The following is a 24,954-nucleotide window of genomic DNA, read 5'->3' on the forward strand; positions in this document are numbered from 1 at the left end:
CATCACAAATGTTGTAATGAATGGGAAGTTATGTTGTATCTAACGTAGGCCGGGTTATCCCCTTCTTTCAATGGTGGCTGGGGTAAAATAGCTATACAACAAAAAGAGTTCCACCATTGGACATTCTTAATTTCTTAAGAATCGACATTCTTAATTTTCCTCTTCTTACCTCTCTCTCCTGTTTCCCACTTCCTTTTCCTTCTCCACCCCTCCTCCCTCGTTATCTTCACTGGGAAATTGTTCTACTTACAGTATTACGAGTTTGATTCATATTTTGTAATTGCTCCTACTGTTTTTTATTGTATTCTTGTTGTTATAATGTAAAGCGCTTTGGCGTAAACCGCTATATAAACACAATAAACATAAACATAAACATAATTTCCTTCATAATGAAATTAATTCCAAATGGTTAGGTATCTTAACTTGATATCCCGCTCAACATATCTGGTATGACAACTAAAAGGATACACGAGGCAAAAACAATAAATGGTTCAAACAATTAGTAATATGTTAGAAAATCATAAGTGAATTTTATTTACATACTCTATTAACCACACATGTATAATCATACAACATGAATCAGAAGATTCAAATACATCATGCCAAGGGACAGAACCTTGGACAAATAACTAAAGAAACAGAAAAAATATATAGACGACGACCCGAAAGGTGTGGTTAGCCCTAATCTTTAGTAAATATCCCTTGATGCAGGATGAATGCATAGATGACCAAGAAACAAGGCATACACAGCAAAGGACGAATTGAATGGACCGCTTAATTTGAAGTAGAGAAAATACAAGTACACTTAATTCTTTATTTCTCAACAATTCCATTTAATGAAAAATTGTCAACTTATCCACTCATATTAATTTGTGTTTTTGTTCGCATCGTATTGAACATCATTACTCGTAATAATCAAAGAGTAGTACAAAACACACAAGGGAAATATGATGTATGAACCAATCATCCAGTTAATAGTGTGTTTCTTTTACAACTTCCTTTTGTTCACATCAGGAGAGATGTCTGAATATACAGAAAACTCTGTTTTTAATTTCTAGAGTTCATTTTATAAAAACGGCCTGCCAACATGTGTAATTGTAATGGGTTATTTATAACGCGCTTCATACTAGGAGGTTTCTAAGCGTGGACTCAGGGATCAAACCCGCGTTGCTTCGCATCGTCTTGCTTCCAAGACAAGCATGTTGCCCCTGAGCTATCCTCCCAAGACATGTGTGTTGCAACAAGGTGTTCTGAGGGTAATCCTGACAGTGGAACAGAATCCCCAGGTACAACACGTTTCGGTAGTCCAGGGTGGAAATCAGATTGCCTTCGTCAGGGCATATTCATGGACACTAGAGCATGAATGTGCATTTTAGTATCATTTCCAGGATTGACCTCAAATATTAATAAAAAGCCATTTTGATGCCTCCACTCAACTTACCCTAAATAGAGTGCTGCAGATATCTACTAACTTCTCGGTTGGCCAGCGGCAGCAGTGAAGCTGAAGCTGCAGTTATTATGGCAGGCAATGAACCTGCCGTTATGTGTGTTCAAAATGATCTCCTTTGTTCACAGGAGGGGAATATTTATTTTTATCTGGGGACAAAGTCAAGAGAAAATAGAATGAGGGGAATATTATCTATCATGTTGAGCTCAGTCTGTGTGGTGGGGGACCATGCATCCTGTAGTTAGGGGTGGGTGAAGTGCCTCCCCGATGTTGAGGGAGACAGAGGGAGAGCCCACAGTCATGCGTACCACCTCCATGTCCCCTCTATGGTGCGGGATTGGGGATGGTGGCGGACACCGTGTACCACAGTGTGATTTTATGGCTTAGCCATGCATAATAGCGGGTTATAGACGTACTGTAAAAAAGTGAGTCTGATATATAAGTGGACTATACCTTTGGTCATGGCTGGTAAGTTTCCAGCCAGTCTCATGCAGCCAGCACATGCACTCTCGTGATTTGTTCTAGGAAAATGACAAAACCAATCGATACTCAATTTTTGAAAGGCTGATATGTGGTATACAGCCTGTGAACACCGCAGGTGTGCTTACCTGGAGTTTGAAGTCAGGGAGTGTGACTCATATCATCGCGTTCAGCATTAGCAAGCCGAGGACATCGTCTGTCTAGATGATATGAAAGCTTGTACTGTGTTGCTACTGGTCGGGATGGCGGAAATGTGGTCAGGTCCATGCGTCATTGTTAGGGTGACCTGTTCTTCCTGCAGACATGCCGTCATTTTCTAGGCAACCCGTCTGTGGATGCAGTCAATGCCGGGAGGATTGCGGGTCCTCCATGCCATTTCGCATATCGTCTACTATCACAAGTGAGGTTGCACGAGGAATGTGTTACTCATCAAAGAGTATATGTAGCCGTGTTGACATAAAATATGTACATTTATCAAACAGAGCGAGTTACCTAGCATATTTATCACCATTGGCGAGCGCTTCACTCATAAGGCATACACCTTTGGTTAATGCGGGGCTATGACGGAGTGCCGTAGCTGGAGAATGAATGTACTGCTCGGTAACGGGGCCCATGGTGGTTGAACCTTGTGTAGGTCGTGGCCTAACTGTGTGAGGATGAAAATGGACGCATGAATCTGACATAGATACGAGACCAGGCTCACAAATATATATCTCATATGTGGCCTCTGTGTGCTGAAGGTAGCGGAATACAATCAAGGCTTGATGGGAGTATGTGATGGCATTAGTGTCTAAGATGATGTCAGCCCTTGTCAATTCTCTATTGTGAGCATGCTCAGCTCGCACCTATATTCCTCAGTGCATACATTATGTTTATACTGAATAGGTTGGAACGTTCCCGAATACTGCGGATGGGGCAATCGCTCAACATCCACCCGGTCTGGTTGGATCAGGTCAGGGAATATAGCAAAAGGTTGGGAACATGTGCAGACAAGGAGTGTCAGAGAGATCTAGTGTGTACGTTTCCATGGAGTGGTCGCATAATCATCTGTACTCTGTAGGGTCAGGGGTCAAGGGTATGAATTCTTTGTTAAGTCCATGGTTATTGGAGTCCAATATGTCAATCCATCCAATGTCCTTCTCTAAAAGGCTTCTATGCATGTTTGGTACCCCTTTCACTACCTCCAAGATCCACCACAGTAAATCGTTGGGGGGAGTGTTGAAACTGAATGTAATGGTTTACCATGGGTGCCATGACACTTTTACATTGAATTGTAGGCTTGTATTGCTTGTTACAATGCAGGAGTCTTTTAGTAGTATTTACGTGCTTGTATTCTCGATTTTAGTGATGATACATGTGATGAATTGCATCCCTTCAAAGATCTTCATCTTGTTTTACATACTTTGCACTTTATGCATTAGCACCTGTTGAATTGTATCTTTCTTTTTTTTTAATTAATTGATGCATTGCTCCTATGATGATGGATGACTGATGAACTCACACTATTTATCCTGCTTTGGGGCAATTGTATTAATAAATTGTATTTGTATGTGCATAAATAGCATACACTTGTGTATAGGCGCGTTACAAATGTCTTATCATATCACATCATATCATATTATTGAAATAAAGCAGTGCAGGTGTCATACACTGGTGCCCACCATCCAAATGACACAGGTGGGACCCAGTGTACAAAATAAGCCACTTGTGCTGTAACTGTGAAATCAGCTATGGCATCACTCACTAGACCATAGCTCACCACACTGCAGTCTCGTACTCTTAAAATACTGGACATAATATCAGGTTAGGAAGAAAGTAAAACTGAGGAAATGTAAAGAATGGTTTATACATGATTGACACAAATTAAGAAGGAGAGCAAACATGGTCTCTCTGCTCCTCTCAGACTGGAGCCGGATCCCCTTAGGTTCCGGAAGGTACTCAAGACCTTCCTTTGCTCCTCCTAATTCTCTCTCCCTGCTAACTCCTTTCTCCCCCTCTATGACTGGCTTCCTAGTTCCCTCTGAGTATTACAGGGACCCAGGCCCCCTTCCGCCCAGTCCTCCCACACCCCTTCCCCTCCTTTTCTTTCCCTGTGCTTTCGTGCTCTCCATGTCACTTGCCCTTTGGCCTCCCCATAACGCCTTCACTTCCCCCTTCACCTTTGCATCCCACCTTAGCTCTTAACGCTCAGAGCTGCACTTCCCTCCTCCTCCTTTCCTCGCTTTTCTTGTTTTGGACTTGTACAATGCGAATATCACAAGGCCTAGTAAGACTTATACTGTATCTTTATTCCTTGCACCCCCCACTCCCCACCCCCATTTGTCCTTTGGCATCTTACAAATGTCCAATAAATAAATAAAACATTTAGAAAGGAAATGACAGAGATCATATAACCCTGACATGCTTCAACAACATTTGAACTATTAAAGAGAAATAATTAAAAACAAAAAAACACTTCTACGTAGGAGAAATTGAAGCAACGGCCTACTTTACATAAGAACTATTTCACGTTATAAACAATCTCTGTAATAATGAAGATTCCTCTGATCGCTCAACCTCACAATCCTTGACGGATCAACTGGCCAAACACTTCAGACACAAAGATGAGACCATTAAAACTGAGCTCTCATCTGAAAATGTGGATGTATACGAATTGTTTGAACTACAATTGTTCGAATCACAATTGACCTTTGCACAATTGACCGAATTGTGAAGGTCAATTGTTATATATCTGCGGGGGGAAACCCCCCGCAACCCCCCATTATATATATATAATATGCGGTCAATTGTGCAAAGGTCAATTCGGACCCTTGACTTTCGATCAATTGGGTCATTCAAACAATTGTGTTCGAACAATTGGGGTAATACCGAAAATGTAATATATCCAATCACTTCTTCAATTACTAATAGTAAACCAAACTATCATTGCCTCTCTATTAGTGAGTTTCGAATACTAGATCCTCTGCTCTATCATCGTTGTTGTTGACAGGTAAATCTTCTGGTTCTCCAATAGACATCACACCTACAAATGTGGGCAATATTCTTTGCCCTAACTTTCAAACTTAAATTCAAACTATTTTCATATTCCCAGACAAATGGAAGCTTGCTGTCCTTAAACCTCTTTTAAAAAAAGCCCAGCCCAAACTGCAAAGATCTTGGTAATTAACGACCATTTGCTCATTTCGATTTTTTGGTGAAACAACTAGAAAGAGTTGAGGATGAGCAACTACAATATATGATGGCAGAAAATGTCAAAATACTTTGTCCTGCACAACATGGTTCTAGACCACTGTGCTGTACAGAAATGTTTTCTACAACCATGATTGATGATCTCAGATTGGATCAAAAAAGCTTGGGAAGTAATTCTCCTATACTTCTCTGCAACCTTTGACACTGTGAACCATCATATCTTAGAATTCATGGCACAGTAACATCTTGGCTAACCTCGTTCTTAAGCAACAGACTCCACCAAGCATGTCTGGGTACTTATTCCTCTCAACAATAAATTGAGAACTGTGGCGTTTCTCAGGTCTCTGCCCTGTCTCTGCTGCTTTTCACTCTGTATTTGCACCCTTTAATGGACTTAATTGCCTGTTATGGACTATTGTTTTATAACTATGCTGACAATACACAAATAATTTAACTCTTTTGAACCATCTAACAAGTCATCAAGTGAAAATGTTAGAAATTGTCTTGCTGCAATCAAGAACTGGTTTGTTGTAAATATGCTAAACATTAACCGAGATACAACTGAGATTTTACTTGTGCTCTCTAGTCCTTCACTTAGGAATCCATATTTCTGGCCTGATAGCTTTGTGCAATGCCCACCAGACCCGAAAGGTGAGGTTAAAAACCCAAGTGCAATCATTGATAATGTACTAACTTTAGATATAAACACTGGGGAGTAATCACTAAATCCTGTTTTGATCTTATCAGCAAAATCAGATACTTGTTGCCTTACCTCACTTTTACAGATCTGGTTATGGTGTTGAGCGCTTTCCTCTCTTCCCGACGGGATTGCAATAATAGCATCTACCTACATCTCCCATCACTCTCTCCGCACAGAATCCAGAGAGTCCAAAACGCGGCTGCTAGAACATTGAGGAAGATCAAGACATCTGAACACATCACACCTCCTCTTCATGCTCTACATTGGCTTCCTGTTAAAAAAAAGGATAATGTTCAGACATATAGATTAGTTTTGAAAAGCTTAAATTCCTCTTGTGACTCTCCAATGTAAACTAGGTTTCAACTGTACTCATCTAGATGTGGCATATGAGCGGGCAATGCCAGGCTGTACACATTCCTCACTGTTTGGAAAACGTGTCAGGGAGGACAAGCCTTTTTTTTCGATACAGGCCGCAAAGTTATGGAATATGATAACACTGACTAGTCGGACAGAGTGTAATCTTCTACCACACAGGAAGAAACTTAATACAGACTTACTGAACCTCTCTTAACATCTGCATACTACTTGCAGTCGCACTCTCTGCTTAATCTCTGATGGCCTGGAAATGTTCAGTGTTAATGTTCATAACCTATAGCACCCAAGATACCGCTGGGTGTCGGTTTGCCCTCTGAAAACCCTCACTACAGAAGAGTACAGTATGAGGTCTGTGCTAGTGTACATTTTAATATTTATGTTGATTAATGTCTTTGCAATATATTTGGAGTATCACAGAACGTTTCTATCAGGCATGTGTGTACGCTCAATGCATATCTACTAATACTATTACTACTACTACTGCTACACTACTACTATTACTACTAATGTTACACTACTATTACTATGACTATTACTACTACTACTGCTACACTACTACTACTATTACTACTGTTACACTACTACTACTATTACTACTGATATTACACTACTACTATTATGACTACAAGGGCTACACTACTACTACTACTACTATTACTACTGCTATACTACGACTGCTACTACTACTACTACTACTACTAATGTTACACTACTACTACTACTATTACTACTATTACTGCTACACTACTACTACTATTACTACTAATGTTACACTACTACTATTACTACTATTACTGCTTCACTACTATTACTACTAATGTTACACTACTATTACTATTACTACTACTACTACTGCTACACTACTACTACTACTACTACTACTACTACTACTACTACTACTGTTACTACTAATGTTACACTATGACTACTAATATTACTACCATTACTGCTACACTACTACTACTATTACTACTAATGTTACACTACTACTATTACTACTACTATTATTGCTACACTACTCCTACTACTATTACTACTAATGTTACACCACTACTATTACTACTATTACTTCTACACTACTACTACTACTACTACTGCTGTTACTACTAATGTTACACTGCTACTATTATTACTACTACTACTGCTACACTACTACTACCACCACTACTACTGATACACTACGACTACTACTATTACTACTAATGTTACACCACTACTATTACTACTATTACTGCTACACTACTACTACTACTACTACTATTACTACTAATGTTACACTACTACTATTATTACTATTATTACTGCTACATTACCACTACTACTATTTATTTTAAAATTTGTATATTGGCATTTAGTATAGAATTACAAGAACAACAGCACCAGCGAAAATTTCGCCAGCGTCAAAGTATCATTTCACTAGTATACTACTGCGCTCAAACAACAATTTATAAACAACAAATTAACCTTAACTGTCTCCTGGATCACCATACTTAATGTCATGTAGGTTCAACACTAAGGTGGGCGTCTTGCTACTAATGTTATACTACTACTACTGGTACTACTGCTACACTACTACTACTACTATTACTACTAATGTTTCACTACTACTACTTTTACTATTACTGCCACTACTGCTACACTTCTACAACTACTACTTCTATTACAATAACTACTAGTACTGAAATTACTACTACTACCACTACTCCTATGCCAACATCCTCAGCAGTTCTGATCACTTATCTTATCTATCCTCAAGCTCTCTGATCTATCTCCCTCTCTGCCTACACAGGCATCCAATGTTTGGCACTTGATTGGATTGCCTTCAACCCCTTTTTTTTAATCCTTTTTACGTCTCGTGGAGCACATGCTCTTCCATGTCCATCACCCTCCAGGCGGGAGACCCCAATGTTCACTTGCCAAATTCACTTACCAAACATACCTCTTCCTTTTTAATTTCCTTGTCCTCCTTTACCCATGAACTATAGTGCTGTATATCAGACTGTACATCTGACGCCCACCATTGCATGGCTCTTCGGAGCTTCAGGTAATATTCCGTAACCGACCGACTTCCCTCAACTGTCAGGACTCTCTACCCATCCCATTAGACTTGTTCCCTGACCACGCTGCACCATCCTCCCTGGCTCATAAACTTGGGGTTCTTTTCCAAAGTGACCTCAAGCTCCAGCAATTCTTCACCTCCACGGCCAAAACATCCTGGACTTACCTTCTGAATAAGCTAAACAACTGTGACCTATAACTCCAATAAGACCTTCATTTCTATGCTTGTTGTTGGTTTTCTCAAATTCTCTTCTTGGGCCTTCCCATTTACTAAACCTTGCTACTTGCACCCTCCCCCGATCTGGCTCCTATCGCCTCCATGCACAATAGATTTTTCTGATTTCTCCTAATGGTCCATAACTCAATCCATAGGTTTCCGCCCACACTCTATTTCCGCATCTGGCTTATCACAGCTCTGCCTAACTGCACTAAAAAAAAGGATTTAAATCATATTTGAAAATAAAAACACCAGCTGCCCTGTTAGTGAAGCCCCTTTCCATGGGCTATCCCCACTCTCCTCATTCTGATCTCCCCTATTTCCTCTGGAATATCACTATAAACAATGACCAACAATTGGTCAGTTTGCACATGACCAATTCAATATACCTAGGTGCCTCCTTTCTCCCTTGGACTCCTCATTTTAACATTGCATACCTTGCCACTATAAAGCACTCCGTTACAAGAAGTATCTGTGACTCTTAACGCTTCCCACTGTCCAGTGTTTCTGGTGGGAGGACTATAACTTGGCCCAATAAATAATAAATAATATGAACAGTATGTCGATTGCTAGATTATTTAGACATTGGTGTATTGACTAACTCTAACCATGGTTTTAAAATGAATGTAAGTGGCTGTTTTAGTGTGTTACTTCTATAGGTGTCACATCACATACCCTGTCAAGAGGTTATCTATAGAGAGACAACCTTCATACCCAAGGACCCCTTTGAAAATGGTTTGTGTGGATGTGCAATTTCTAGTACTAAAACTATCCCATGTTTGTGGCGAATCAAATTATGCATCTATCCGGGGTCAACCTGGATTTTATTTTGTCATTACAATGTGCAATGACTTGGACCAGATTTAGACTTATACATACACCAGAAGATCTAACCTGTGATACATGCTTTCACTGGGAGCCGTCTTTTCACAGTACTGTGTTGCCATGTGCTTAGGGTGTGTCAACAACTTACAGGAGAGTTTTTTTTTAATTTGTTTTTGGTAGAAATAGATTGCTGAAACACATTTAGGCATATGAATAGGACCTGAAGAAAACCTCCATCACACATAGCAAAAATGTCAAACCATTTGTCAACATAACCACCAATACAGATGTTTGAAAAAAACACATTTCAGTATCCTCTGAAAAAGATTGTATAAAATAAATTTGAATACTAATGTGAGGTACAAATGCATCAGATTCATCTTCCAACCCTCAAGTTTTTTTTAAAATTACATTGTTACAATAAAATGTATAAGAATAAATAATGACTTTTACATTGTTGAAATAGTATGTCTGGAAATACAGTAAATATAAGACATTACTGGGCAATGACTTCACACTCTAGCTAATGCGGATACAGTCTATACAACACAAGGCAAATACTAATAGGAGACTCGATGAATATAAAAAAGCACTAACCCTAACTATGGGAAAGCCTTGCAGATATGTACGTTTAATCCTACCTAATATTTTCTTGTGTGGCACCAAATACCTTTTTATTCAGACCTCGTTAGAAGAACCAGTTTCTTATGTGGGGTGCTCAGAGTTGTGGATCCCTCTTCATGTATCTGTCGCAGGGTTCCCTTTATGAACCCACCTCCCTGGCGAGCGACAGAGCCCCATACGATTGAGGGGTAATATCTAGTAAGAACAAGCACTGGGCGATGAAGCAGGGAGAGGGAGGTGGATACAGAGCCAGACTGCTCTGTGTGTAAACGTGGATGACACAGCCGAACCTTTGTCAACCGGAACACCATTAACTGGAAGGTTCTGCTAATCGGCACCTTCCAAGGCTGGCGACAGTACCATTCCGGTTACGGAAATATAGTTTGGTGGCAAAATAACCATGGTTCCAGATGCCAGAGGGCTTGTAAATGGACTAGAAAGCCAGGCTGCGTTTTATCTGACCTTTTTACTTTGGTATCTTTGAATTCTCTGTCATATTTGAGTATCTGGCACCATTTTGTTCGCATTAGCGCCAGATAATGGAGCTGTGACTGTAGTCCCTTAAATTCAACAATGTTGGCTAATTAACATAGTCCTTTGCTATGGGCTGAACTGCAGTGATAGTATTCTGTACTGAATTTATTGGAAGTCCTTATATGGGATTCAAATACAGTTCTCCTCTGCTTTGGCAAATGGTGGTTCTTTTAAAAGAAATACACTCATATAGAGCATTATTCTAGCAGTCGAAAGTGCTGCTGTTACTGAATGATTTTGATGTATTGCCGAAATAGAGGCATGATGGAAAAGAAAATTGCCCATGTCAGAAGCAGTATTTTGAAGTTTATTATAAGTCTCACAAGTGTATTTCTTTTTGCTATATTGTCAGGCTGCCCCGTGTTGACATTTCCAGCTCCACTTCAATAGGGAGCTGAGTCCCTGGCACACTTGAATGACACTGACACAAGAAATTGGCCGAGCAATAGAAATGATACACTAACACGAACATCTTGGTACCACGCAGCGCTCTGCGGGAGGCAACTGCGCCGCAGACTGCAAGCGCAAAGAGAAGCCCGCGAGATGGAGACCGTCCACGAGAAAGTCCACTATTCAGATAAAGAAATACAAAGTCAAAGCTCATTGCCTGTCTAACAATAGCAGAGACATGCCAACTGAATGTCACGTAGGGCAGACTGTGGGCCTCATCACGAGTTGGGCGGTGTCCCGAATGGGATACCGCACAACTGTATTTGTGTTACCTCCCAACCGTCCGGCGGTATTACTGCCGGTAACTGTAAATCCCCATTCCCCATTGGGTCCAATGGGGAATGTTTGGTGCTATTAGCGCGCGCTAATAGCGATGCATTAATTGTGCCCGAAAAAGGTTGTTCAGTCGGCACATTTACTGCCAGTTTAGAGCTGGGGGTAAATGCTGCCAACCCATGTTTGGGTGCACCCTTAAATGCGGTGGTAATAGCGTTACCGCCACATTTAAAGGTTCAGCAGGAGAACCAATGCAGCCTTACTATGGGCCTCATCACAAGTTGGGCGGTATCCCAGTGTTAACACTGCCGGGATACCGCTGGGGCTATTAGCGTTACCACTAACCCCCGGCGCTGTTAGCACCGGATCACGGGTTTGACAGAACGGTAATTCCCCATTCCCCATTGGGCCCATTCAGGAATTCCCCATTGGGCCCAATGTGGAATTTTCAGCGCTACTACCGTCATCGGTATTAGCACATTGTAATAGCGCCGAAAATCAGCAAATTCGTGGCAGATTTGGGGTACATCCTGACAAATCTGTGATATGGTGGACCCTTAAATGCGGTGGTAATAGTGCTACCGCTGCATTTAAGGGTTACTGCCAAACTCGTGATGAGGCAGTATCTGTTCACGCGTGAAGCCCGTCTGTTCTACGGGTGCCAGTAGTGGGATTTAACACATTAAGCAGTTCACTTCACAGAAATGGCCTTGAAAGATAGTTTGCATTCATGAAGGTGGACAGCAGTCATCTTTTGCATTTGTATGACAACACTGAGTAAATATGTTATTGTTTTTACATCTGGAGGAAGCGTTTTGTAGAACATTGATTGCAAGCACTACATGAGTGACTGCCCATTGCCTAGAACAAGGATTCACCGGCTCATGGCGAGACTGCAATGTTTCCACATGGGTTCATTTCTCACGTGACACATTTGCCACTGTGAGCAGTATGCAGATATTCTTATTGTGTATGTATCTGCCCTTGGAAAATTCTTACATACCGTGTTCCCAAATGACACCTGTAATATCCCTGAAGCATATTAGACTCTATAGTCTAAGCTAGAGCTGTGCCTGGCGTATCCTACACTGATCTAGCATGAGCTCTGTCTCCAGTGCTCTCTCTGCTCTCTTTATCATTTTATCTCTCTCTCTGTCTCACTCTATGGCCTGATTCACAAAGCCTTGGGAATCAGGCATGCTCTCTGTCGCCCCCCTCTCTCCCGCTGCCCTCTTTCTCCTTCTCTCCCTCTGTCTTACTCTATGAGGTGGTTCACAAAGTGGGTTTCAATGGTATTTTCCCATAGAAAAACAGTTTGTAAATCAGGCCCTATGTCTCTCTTTCTCTCTCTGTGTGCTCTGCTGATCTCTGTTGTTCACTGTCTCTCTGTCTCTCTGTGTGGGTGAGAGTCTCATTGTCAGGTGCTGATTTGCTAGCAGCATCCCAGACATTTCATTCAGCTGCACGACCAGAGGAAACCTCACAGATAGCTTGAATTAGATGCGTAGGAAGTACTGTGTTTTCTAAATGGTGTGTGAGCAGGTGGGGGCTGCTCTGATATTTGGATATATATAGATTGTCTTGATCTGCATCCTGCAGGAATGACACCATCAAAATCAGGGCACATTACCTGTGCAGGCTAGGCAACACAGATATGCTTTGCTGGGTTGCTGTGGCTTTGAAAGACTGTGTAAGGGACCAGAGAACTGCTCTGAAAGGAAGGTCCACAACGTGTTTGTTATTTTGATTTTTGTGTTAGTGTTTCTCTGCACTGTAACAAATGAGTAGGTTCAGCAGGACAGCCAACCAATCAATCAGTTACCAACCCAAAATAATAAACATTACCTAGGTGCTGTGGAAAGGCCAGGGATTTTTCACACCTTATTCCCCAGGGTTCTACTGCATTAAGGCCTGTTAGGACAGTTGTTCTGAAGTCGAATTAAGCTGAAGCTGTACCACCTGAGTATGTGGTAACGTAGACAGAGCAGCCAGGCTTATTTTAGGAGGGAGAGAGGGCTGTAGAATCAGTACAAGTGAAATTGTAATACAAATGATCCAAAGAAACACTATGTATGTAGAAAATAAAGGATTTATTTAAATACAAGTAGGCCCAGATAAATCTAGGGGTAAGTAAGCACTAAAACATTATATGGAATCACAGTATGAAAACACAACACTATACTTGAAAGTACACAGACCAAAGTATAGACCTTATTTGAAGTACCTAACAGTAGTTCTAGGGAAGTCAAAACCTTTTCATACACATTCAGTATAGGTTGAGCTTATTCTTGGGGAGTAAAAACAATGGTTACTTTTTACAATTACATTCAGTAATGCAAGGGCAGTAGACCTGTCCAGTTGTATAATGATTCTTAGCACACATCACGTAGTCAGTCAACTGGACAACATACTTTTGGTGAATAGTGAAACACTTATTCTAGGTGCAGTAAAAACCTACAACTACTTTTGTCATACACACAGTTATACTAGGTGAGTAAAACCAAAAGATGTAATATACAATTACAGGTGCTTTTGAAATCAGGCAACCCCGGATTGAGGTAAGCAGTAACTCGCTTAACTTATTTTGGATGGCCGACAGCTAACACAAGGTAAGTAAAACCCACATACATTGTTTAACCTCACAATGAAGGGGAGAGTAAAACCCAATGTTACACTTTACTGAATAGTTATTCTAGGTAGGCAACAGTCTAATGCAGACTTATTAAGGACAGGCTAGCAGCAAGTCAAGGGAAGCAAGACCCAGTTGGGGGACACTCATACAATTATCCTCAAGGGACTAATCTGGTGAAACCAACTCTTTACTTTTGGGAAGAAGCACAACCTAATCACGGTAGAGTAAAATACCTTCACATCTACTTTCTATTAGACTGGCAAAACAGTTGCTAAGGAAGAAAAGATGTTAACCATAATTTTAAGAATAGTTCATCTCACATTCAAGATCAGTAAGAACTTTTGTAACCGTTCACTCTTAGAATTACAGTTACCAACCAACTCTTTACAAGTAACTTTTAAAACACTTCTTTTTATTTCTAGACAGAAGTCCCAATCCCTTGACAGCCTTTCCCTTATTCTTGGAGCATGAGTGTTCTCAGTGGCAGAAGGGGGGTCACTAGGACTAGTGACCAACAGGCAGTGCCAGAATATGTTCTTTAGTAGCAAAAGTCAGAGTTCCTTAGGAAAACTGGGCAAACAGATGAGTATTTCACTTTACAGTTAGAAGAGGGTCCAGGTGCTTCACAGACACCCTAGCAGGATTTTAGCAGTGGGACTGGGTGTACTGGACGAGGGACCTCCCAATCACAGAAAACACCACATATCTACACAGAAATCCTAACAGGCTTAAGGTGAGTACATACCCAAGCCAAAACAGTACCTCAGCATTGAAGAACCTTTTGCAGCAGGGGAACTTCAGGGTCTGCAGCCAAATACCAGGTCAATGGTTTACTTGTCGTGGAGACTGAAAACAAGACCTCAGAGGGGACTTTGCAGCAGGGATCAATGAAGAAGGCTCTAGGCAAGGCTTCCCTCATGGCTGAATGCAGTTCTGCAGTGTTGGCACCTCTTCAAGGAGCACAGAAGAAGACAGAAAATCGCGGTTGAATTCTCGTTGTTTTAAAGGTCCAGCACTCTGGTGAGGGGACTTTTCAGACTTGATTCATGTCTCTGGAGATCCACCATGATGCCCATGAAGTTTTAGTGAGATTCGTAATTTGGAAGACCATGCACCACACGATGGCTTGAGGTCCCAGCGTATTAGGGTATTGCAACAACGCAAGGATGCAGCAACGCAAGGGATGGCTCAAAATGCAGGTCTTTTTGATTCTAGTGGGCCTCACTAGGCTCCGGGTCAGGGTTGTCATTTTGGAGTCCCCAGGTCGATTGGAAGGAAGGGCTACAGCAGGCTCTGGTTACAAGGCAGGCTCTCCGGTGGCTGGAAATCATTTCTGCTGCTTTTCCTTCACCATCCTCTTTGATTTAAGTTCCAGTGGTCGACATATCTTCAGCTTTCAGGTTCGCAGTATTTATCAGGAATTAGAGCACAACCTCTGCATTCTCTCCCAGCATTTTACAAGAAGGGGCGGTCTGGTTGTCCAATCAGGACATCCAGCCCCCCCACTGGGATTTGTGCCCATTCAAGAAAGGTGTAAGACAGAGGGATGGGGAGTTTGGGACTCTTCCCTCACTTCCTGCTCTCAGAGACTGACTGGAGCCTGGGCGGGGAGTACGGGGACTCCTGCCGAAGACAAAAATCATACAAAGGAATTTTCCACCCTGGATATCAGGGGAAGGTACAAGAAATGACAAGAAACACTAAAATGGCAAAAACAAAGACTGGGGTTTTTTTGGTAAAAATGGATACACTTAGGTCCCTTTAATGCAGCTGTGAACACAGCCTGCGGTGAAGGTGCACCAAATTAATACAAGGTATCACTGTCACCAACCATTGAAGATAAGCTTGTCAGTGTAACAGAATTGTTACAGTTTTAGTGTGAAAGGGGATACATTGTATCTCCCCAGAACTCCACATAAGGTGGGGTGTGCTGGGTTCACTAAATAAAATGTAAAAGGGATCCAAAGATCCTTTCTACCCTTGGGAACTGTAGTTCACTCAAGGTTAGCCCAAGAAAGTTCTGTGCAAATCTTACCTAACAAGACCCAAAGAAACACTGTGGGCCTCATTACGACCCAGGCGGAGGACCATGGTGCTATTAGCACCATGGTCCGTGCCGGTTTCCGCCATGGCGGAATGGGGAATTGCCACCCCATTCCGAGGTTGGCGGGCGGTAATTCCCCCTGCCGCCATGGCCCTTCCCCATTCCCATTTTTGCCCCATAGGGCTCAATGGGAATGGGGAAGGTGCTAAGTACGGTGCTGCAAATTGCGGCACCGTACTTAGCACCAAGGTCCCTTTGCGGGTCCCTACTTTAACGGCTCGTAAAACCAGCCGTTAAGGTTGGGTCCCGCAAAGGGACCTCGTAATTAGGCGCTAATAGGTTAATGGCGCCGCAGCCTTTTACGGCACCATTAACCCATTAGCGCCTGGATCGTAATGCGGCCCTGTCTCTCTTAAGTCTCGCTTCCAACGGCAGAATAAAAAGGGACAACCAATGGAGTGGATAATTTGGCATTGAATGTTCAAAAAGGAATCACAATATTCGTCCCTTTTGTAATTCCCATCACCTCCCACGCACTTTTCTACGATCAGGGAATATTCGAGTTCACACCCAATCTCCCCATCCCCAATCTTGAGAAACACTGGGACGAAGAAGAGGCAGACAGGCGTCATGAGTATTAGCCATGGAAATCCATGGGCAATGGATTCCTATGGGATGTCTCCATGTTGTTCCAATAAGAAGATCAGGCAGAGTCAGGCAGGGTGGGACACCTACTCAAACCTAACTCGAATCAACTCTTTTAAAGTGTATAAAAGGCTAGACACCCAGGCACACTCTGCGTGAGGGGAAACTTCAGAGAGGCCCGGGAGAGCACTGAGACAGGAGATAGCAGAAGGAACTGCCAGAAGAGTGCAAATGAGAATGGAGGGGTGAAGCACTGACTCAGTGCCTGTGAGAGGCTGCGTCTTAACTGGGGAGCTGTGCCTCCCGAGGACCAGAGAAGACACTCTGCAGCCTGCTGGCTGTGTCCCCTGGTGGGCTTGTTTCCCCTGGGTCCAAGAAGGAAAGGCCAGGTGTCAGAGGGGCAGGTGGGAAGACCATGACCTCGACCCAGAGAGCTGCAGAGAGGTTCCTCGCCAGCGCTACGCCAACCAGATGAGTCTCATAGAATGAGAAGGGAAATCCCAGTAAGCGTGAGTTTGGCTTGAGCGAGAACCTCAATATTGAATTTGAGGAAGAAAGCAAGAAATAGACAACAAAGGTCCATGAAAGGCATTATGGAACTTGGAGTTTGGTTGGGTAAATTGAAGAGAGAGCTGGAACTAACACTGTTAAGAAGTATGTGATTAAAGACGCAGGTAAAATTGAACTGCGGATGAGTGATTGAACTTTGAAAACAAGATACAATGCACTTGACAGAGTGGCCTTTCACAACATGGGTGCTCAATCAAAAGTGTCTGTAAGGTATCCAGCTGAGAATTGGCAAAGTGAAAGTGAGAAAGAGAGCATATCAAGAAGAGAGCGAGTAATTGTGAATCAAAGTGGTCCTGCGACGGGTTGAGCAAAATTCTGCGCACAGTCGTAAGTCTTTGATTTCTAAAGTAAAGAAAGCTTGGAAAAGTAAATAAAGTTGGTCTGAGCCTGGTGGAGCTAGATCAATTGAAAGCTTTATGTGAATGTGGGTCAGAGCCCGGCAGAGGGGAACCAGGGTGAACAGTGAATCACCCAAGAAGGTTTTGTGTTAAAGTGGGTCTGAGCCTGGCGGAGGGGGACCCACTGTGAACAGTGAACCACCCAAAAAATTGGATACGTGAAAATCCTGAGAACATTGTGTCACAATGGGTCCAAGTCCGGCGGAGAGGGACCCGAGGTGAATCATGAATCACCTGAGAAATTGTGTTCATGTAAAATCCTAAGAAGAAAGGACTTTAATGTTTGTTTGTTGCATCATGCCTCAAAAATAAGAGACTTTGAATGGCAAAGAGACTTTGGCACAGAAGGTCCTGAGTCTGAGGTTTCAAACTGCATCCTTGTGCCAGAGAAGCCAAAGAGTGTGCACAAGGCTCAATCTTGCTGCTTTGACCTGTGCTGAAAGTGTGGAAAAGGGAGGCCAACTGCTCAACTTTCCTGATGTTAAACAGTAATTATATAGAGCCTCCTTAGTATTTATATTGGCCTAAGCCCACTCGCGCTACACGGAAAACCGTGTTGCAAAGTTCCGATTTTTGGGTTAACTTCGCCACCATTTTAAGATTCATCCACCATTTTGATTTCTACTCATGTGTTCTTCATTCTAAAATGGTAGACTATGGGCCTCATTCCGAGGTTGGTGCTAGTCATGGGGCTATATACTCGAGAGCGCAATCGGTGCCAGGTAACTCCAGTAATCTGACATGCCTGGGAAATTGTCTGCCTGTTTCAGAGAGTTATTCCGCAGAGACAGACAATCTTTTGAATTTGGCCATCCGGCACCACAGGCGGGGTCGCCGGCATGTACTATATACTGTAAGTGCGGCATTGGTAGTATAGTAGTCAATGATATTTGGGACAAACTAGACATGCTTCCGAACTTCAGTGGCCAATCAACGGTAGTTTTGAGATTGCCCAAATAGAGAATTTAGAATCCATATTGTTAAAGAAAAAAGCTAGACCTTCAGCATTTGATGTAATACAACATTGGAAAAAGGAAGCAATGCAGCAATTTAAGAGTAAAGAGAAGCATACACGTCGACACATGTCAAACCCAGAAAAGGCATTATTGTACGATCAACAAAAACAGTCAGAGTCTGTTAGAAACATGGATAGGGCTTTTCAACTTGGTATACAGAAAATATATCCGTCTAAAGATTTTCATGCCTCAGATGAGCTATTTGATAAACTTTTAAAAGAACGTAGGCCTGGTGCCACTGCACCACCTCCTTATGCACCTATTCCTGCTGTCTTACCTCTTCCTGCTGTCGTTTCTCCTCCCACAGCAATTTCTGTTCTTCCTGTTACTCCTCCACCACCAGTTATTACTCCACTTCCTGTTGTTGTTCCTCTGCCTGTACCTCCACCTTTACCGACTATTACTGTTCCAATAGATCAATTTTTGTTGCCAGTAGTAGTGTCTCCACTACCTGCTGTACAGGATTTGTCTACTCTTTCTTTCCGAAGCAGTTCTGCTCCGCTTGTAGCTGATAAAGGGGCGAGTGCTGAATCAAAAGTTGTAACTCGGAACAGTTTCCAAAGAGACGAGGAGAAATGTGAATGCATAGGCTAAGCAATGTATAGAGAAAGGTGAAAAATCTACTGCCTTAGCTACACTCTCTAATCTAGAAAGTATCCCCGAGCAGAACGTCTTTATTGAAGGGATGAGGATACATTTGGCTGTAATGTGGAATAGATTGACGGACACAGATGTCCCACAAGGGTTTAGGGATTTGAATGTTTTAGCTTATTCAAGGGATACTGCGGAGAAAGTACATAAGCATGTCAAGAGGGTTTTTGAGTTCAGAAGGGAGTTAGAACGGTTGCAGAATGATGAAATAGATGGTGATAGTTTGGACACTTTGTACGCGCAGAAACGATTCCTTCCTCCTTGTAAATCAACAAGTGAAGAAACGAGAATTTTCACAAGGGATGTACTTAGGAGGATTTCAGATATGTCGATATCTCCCATAGATGTATATGATACGTATAGTTAGTATACTCCAGAAATGCAGAGGAAAGTGTTACAGGTAATGGTAGAACACCTGCAGGATGAATGTATAAAGAAAAAGGTTTGTTGTCCCGCAGAATTATTGAATATCTATAAGAGAGCTTTTGCGTCTGATACTACTTCCACCACTTTAGCGCTCGATTTGGCTCTGTTGCTTAGTAAACGTTCGGAGTTGCCTACTTCTCAGTTGCCTATGAGAGAGCTTCCTCCGACATTTGTTCCCAAAGTTGAGATTTCGGCTAATGTTACAACGGGTGCAGCAGCCTATGATATTGCAGCTCACTACGTATCACAGTTTGTTCACGTTCCATTCTCAAGACAGGAAATTAATACTATTAGACAGTCGATTCCAGACATTATGAAAAATCCAACAGGGTTTTGCAAAGAAATAGAATCTGTCTTGCATTTGTCAGTCTATAATCTGGGTGATATAGACTTGTTGTTTCCTGTGCTCCTACCTGCTGATTTATGGAAGAAGATTAGGACTGTAGATGATCCAACAGGGTTAGGTGACACATGGGTTAACTTGGTTAGGTTAGATGGAGAAAGGACAGCTGGTGAAAGACAAACATAGGTGATGTTGACTTTGCCAGATAGAATAGAAGCAAAATTGAAGACTTTAATTCCCGAGAGAAGGATTGTTTGGGACAAACTCACTGCTTGTACCCAAGGCAAATCTAAAGGTGCTACAGAATTCTTTAATCGGTTCAAACAAGTATTCTCAGATTTTAGCGGACAGGATTTAAGCACTGAGTCAGGGAAAAGATTGTTTGTGGACATGTTCGTTCGTGGATTGTTGCCTGATATCCAGTCACAAATTATGAATTCCGAGAGTGCTTGACAAGCTAAATCACAGTCCGAAGTATTGCATATGGCTCAGTATTATGAGAATAGAGTCAACAATTAGAAAGAAAGTATTGAAAAGAAAAGGGGAGATCTGAAAACTAAGGTATTATTGCAGCAGATGTTTAGAGGGCATAGAGGTGGAAATACACAGTTTTGAGGTCAGTTCGTTCCACAAAGTAATGTGCCGTTGGGTCCTGTACACGCGAACCAATGTACTTATTGCAGACAAGAGGGTCATTGGCGAGCACAATGCCTGATCCTCCAGCAAAGGTCGAATAAAACATATGGTGTCTTGGGTAGACTTTCCAGAGGCCGCCCTGGGGCAGGGGGTCCTGGTAGAAGCCAGTTTGCTCAAAATTCCCAGTCTTTCTTGCAAGATTATCAGCAACCTAGCGTAGACAGCAAAAATATTATCTTTGATAATCCTTCAACTGCCTATCTTTCAGAAGATCTTGTCTTCGATGATATATTGTTTTGTTAGGACAGCCTGAAGCAGGTTCTTGAACCAACGCCTACTCCCATCAATCAGAAAGGTCACTACATTGAGATGATGGTGGGGAATAGGAAGCATCTATTTTTGATAGATACAGGAGCACAGAAGTGTTCCATTGATCATTCACGGGTTCCAGACATTCCACTGTCAGGGCAGAATAATGTTTCTCTAGAGTTTTCTGGTACGCCAGTGGTTAGTCTGGTTTCTCTGCTGGTACTGATTTCACTGGGTCCATTTATGGATTACTGTCCGTTTCTTCTGACAATGAACTGTGGAGAGAATTTGTTGGGTTTGAATCTGTTGAAAGAATTAAATGCGGTAATTCATTGTTCTTCGGATGGAGTGCGTTTGACGATTTCACCACAGCAATTTTCTGCCTCATAGTTTCTGACTAGACCTTTGCCACCAGAATTTAGTGAAGTTCCGGCGTGTTTATGGGCATTTGATGACAATGATGTTGGTATTTTGCAAATTGAGCCTGTTAAAATAGTTTTGAAACCAGGAGTTAAGTTGCCACGAATTCCACAATATAAGATTTCAGTTGATGGTGAGCAAGCTTTGAAATGTATAGTCTCTGATTTTGTACATCATGGAGTAATTGAAGAAATTGCAGGAAGTTTGTGCAATAGCCCGATTTTACCGGTGTATAAGAAAGGGGATAATGAGATTCCTTTCCGTTTCATTATCGATTTACGCGCTATCAATACGGTTGTTACCCCACAATTTCCAATTGTGCCTGATGCAACGACAATACTAACAATGATTCCAGCTTCTGCTACTCATTTCAGTGTGGTGGATCTTAAGAATGCCTTGTTTAGCATTCCCATATGCGTGGATAGTAGATATTTATTCACCTTCACCCTAGGGGGACACTCGTTTACATTCACCCATGCGCCACAAGGGTACACGGAGAGTCTGAGCTTTTACAGTAGGGCTTTGAAAGAGCAGCTCGATACACTTGAGTTGCCTTCTACTTGTACATTGCTACAATACTTCAACGACCTTCTCTTAGCTGCAGACTCAGAAAGTGCTTGCAAGGAAGGTACTGTGTTATTGCTTATTCATCTAGCAAAGCATGGGCATAAAGCTTCATTGAGAAAGTTTCAGTGTTGTCGACAGGAGGTCGCCTATTTAGGCTTTCTCCTGTCAAAGGAGGGAAGAAGATTGACACCTGAACGAATTAAGAGCATTTCTAGCATGTCTGTCCCAAATACACAGAAGGAAGTCAGAGCCTTGATAGGAATTGCTTTTTACTGTGGACAGTTTATCCCTAATTTCTCACTATTAATCAAACCAATGTTGGCATTGACAAAGAAGGGCATTTCTTTGCCACTACCGTGGAACTTGGAACACCAGAAAGCTTTTGATCTGCTCAAGACTGCACTGTGTTCAGCACCAGTTTTGGGCACACCAAATTATGATAAGGCCTTCGAGTTGTATGTGCATGAACGTGATGGATGTGCTTTGGATGTGTTAACGCAGGAACATGGGGGAAAAATAGACTGTGCGGTTATTTTTCCTTCACACTTGATCCTGTTGCATGCGCTTTGCCGAGATGTTTGAGAGTTTTCGCTGCTGCTGCTGCGTCTGTAAACAGAGCAAGGGTATGGTCCTAGGCCATACTTTAACCGTGTTGGTACCTCACTCTGTAGACGTTCTATTAAATAGAATGCAAACGCAACACCTTACTTCCGCACGATTAACAAGATATGAACTTATCCTATTTGCACCGTATATTCAAATTAAAAGGTGTTGTGTATTGAATCTGGCTGAATTGTCACCTCTTCCGCAAGATATTGCTTGCAGTGACGAAATGTCACATGACTGCCTTTATACCAGAGAACAAGAAAATAAAGGCAGGATTGATTTGAAAGATACACCCCTGAATGATCCACAAGGGGAGCTGTTTTTCGATGGCTCCTGCTTCAAACTTCCAGATGGTACATCCACTGCTGCTTATGCCATCACTACACTAAGCACGATCGTGGAAACCAAGAGAATTACGCATAACTCTGTGCAGACCACAGAGATCATTTCACTGACTTGAGCTTGTGAATTTTCTGAAGGGCTTAGAGTAAATATATTTACTGACAGCCAGTATGCTTTTGGGGTGGTCCACAACTTCAGTAGACTATGGGCAGAACAGGATTTCGTAACCTCACACGGAACGAAAATCCAACATGGCACCTTGATAGTTCAGCTACTCTCAGCACTAGTGCTTCCAACTGAACTAGCAATCATGAAGTGCGCCGCACATCAGAAAGTAGCAGATGATGTAGGGAAAGGGAACGCTTTTGCCGACAGGATAGCTAAACAGACTGCTACTGATTTGTACTCAGAAATGTATGTTACAAAGGAAGCCACAAACACTTGTACTGTAGATGGAGGGATTGACTCGTAAAGAATATTCAAGCTGATGCCACGTTAGAAGAACTTACACATTGGGCTGAGGGTTTGGCGAAGTTGGATGAGGAAGCGTGTTGGGTAGATAATTCAAAAGGTAGATGGATGTTACCCAATGCATATGTCGCTGCCATGATCACAATGGCCCATCGTCCCACTCATATATGTGCGAGGAAGATCTGCAAAATGTTAGAATCTTTTTTGGGTGAATGTTAAAGGAATGGTTCGCCCAAAATTTTTTATTTTAAAAATAGATAGGCAATATAAAAAAAAAACGATTGGCATTTTTTTTTCTTCGAAGTCCCTATGTAAAATTTTGAGCAATTCAAGCTCAAAGATAGCACATGGGGGCATCCATTTTGTGAAATGGATGCCCGCCGCTGTGCTCGCTTTGGCTTTTGCGGCACTAATGAAGGAAAAGCCAGCCAGCTGTAGTAAACAAAAGCTACCACTTGGTGGCTTTTCCTTCATTGGTGCTGTACACGGAGGATGGGGACTGGATACTACAGGGAGAAAAGCTGCAGCTGCATCTCGGTAAGTGCTATTTTTTAAATAAAAATAAACACTAGCTGCGTTTTCTTATCTAAGTTTTAAAACCGCAGCTTTAAAAAACGTTGGATTTATGTTTGCGGTCGCTTTTGAAGCGACCGCATACATAAATACAATGTTATTGTGTTTGAAAACGCTGCGGTTTTTCTTTCTAAGTTTCTCAGGCTCCTCTGGCTCGGAGGACCCTGAGAAACTCAGAAAGAAAAACTGCAGCGTTTTCAAACCCAACCGTGTTGTGTTTCTGCCTGCCGTGGCTATCACTTTGGGTCTCCGGTGCTTCGGAGACCCAAAGTGAAAGCAATGGCAGGCAGAAACACAACACGGTTGTGTTTACATGCAGCAGTGTTTCTGCCTACAGATGATTTCCCATTTGGGGCTCTCGGGCTCCCCACGGGGGGCCTGAGAGCCCCAAATGGGAAATGCTAAATGCTGCACTGTTTCTGCCTAAATCTGCTTTCCCATTTGGGGCTCTAGGGCTCCCTGTGGGGAGCCCTAGAGCCCCAAATGGGAAAGCAGATTTAGGCAGAAACACAACGCGGTTGTGTTTGAAAACGCTGAGGTTTTTCTTTCTAAGTTTCTCAGGCGCAGAGGAGCCTGTGAAACTCAGAAAGAAAAACCACAGCGTTTTCAAACACAACCACATTGTGTTTCTGCCTGCCGTGGCTATCACTTTGGGTCTCCGGTGCTCTCCGAGGAAATGCTAAATGCTGCACTGTTTCTGCCTAAATCTGCTTTCCCATTTGGGGCTCTAGGGCTCCCTGTGGGGAGCCCTAAAGCCCCAAATGGGAGAGCAGATTTAGGCAGAAACACAACGTGGTTGTGTTTGGAAACGCTGCAGTTTTTCTTTCTAAGTTTCTCAGGCTCGGAGGAGCCTGAGAAACTTAGAAAGAAAAACCGCAGCATTTTCAAACACAATAACGTTGTATTTATGTTTGCGGTCGCTTCAAAAGTGACCACAAACATAAATATAACGTTTTTAAAGCTGCAGTTTTATTTCTAAGTTTTCCGGGCTCCTCCAGCCCGGAAAACGTAGGAAAAAAAACACAGCTAGTGCTTATTTAAAAACATTAATAAATAGCACTTACTGAGATGCAGCTGCAGCTTTTCTGCCTGTAGTCTCCGGTCCGCGTCCTCCGAGTCCCGGCACCAAT

Source organism: Ambystoma mexicanum, chromosome 5q (assembly GCF_040938575.1).
Source record: "Ambystoma mexicanum isolate Mex_15411 chromosome 5q, UKY_AmexF1_1, whole genome shotgun sequence".
Taxonomy (NCBI): Eukaryota; Metazoa; Chordata; class Amphibia; order Caudata; family Ambystomatidae; genus Ambystoma; species Ambystoma mexicanum.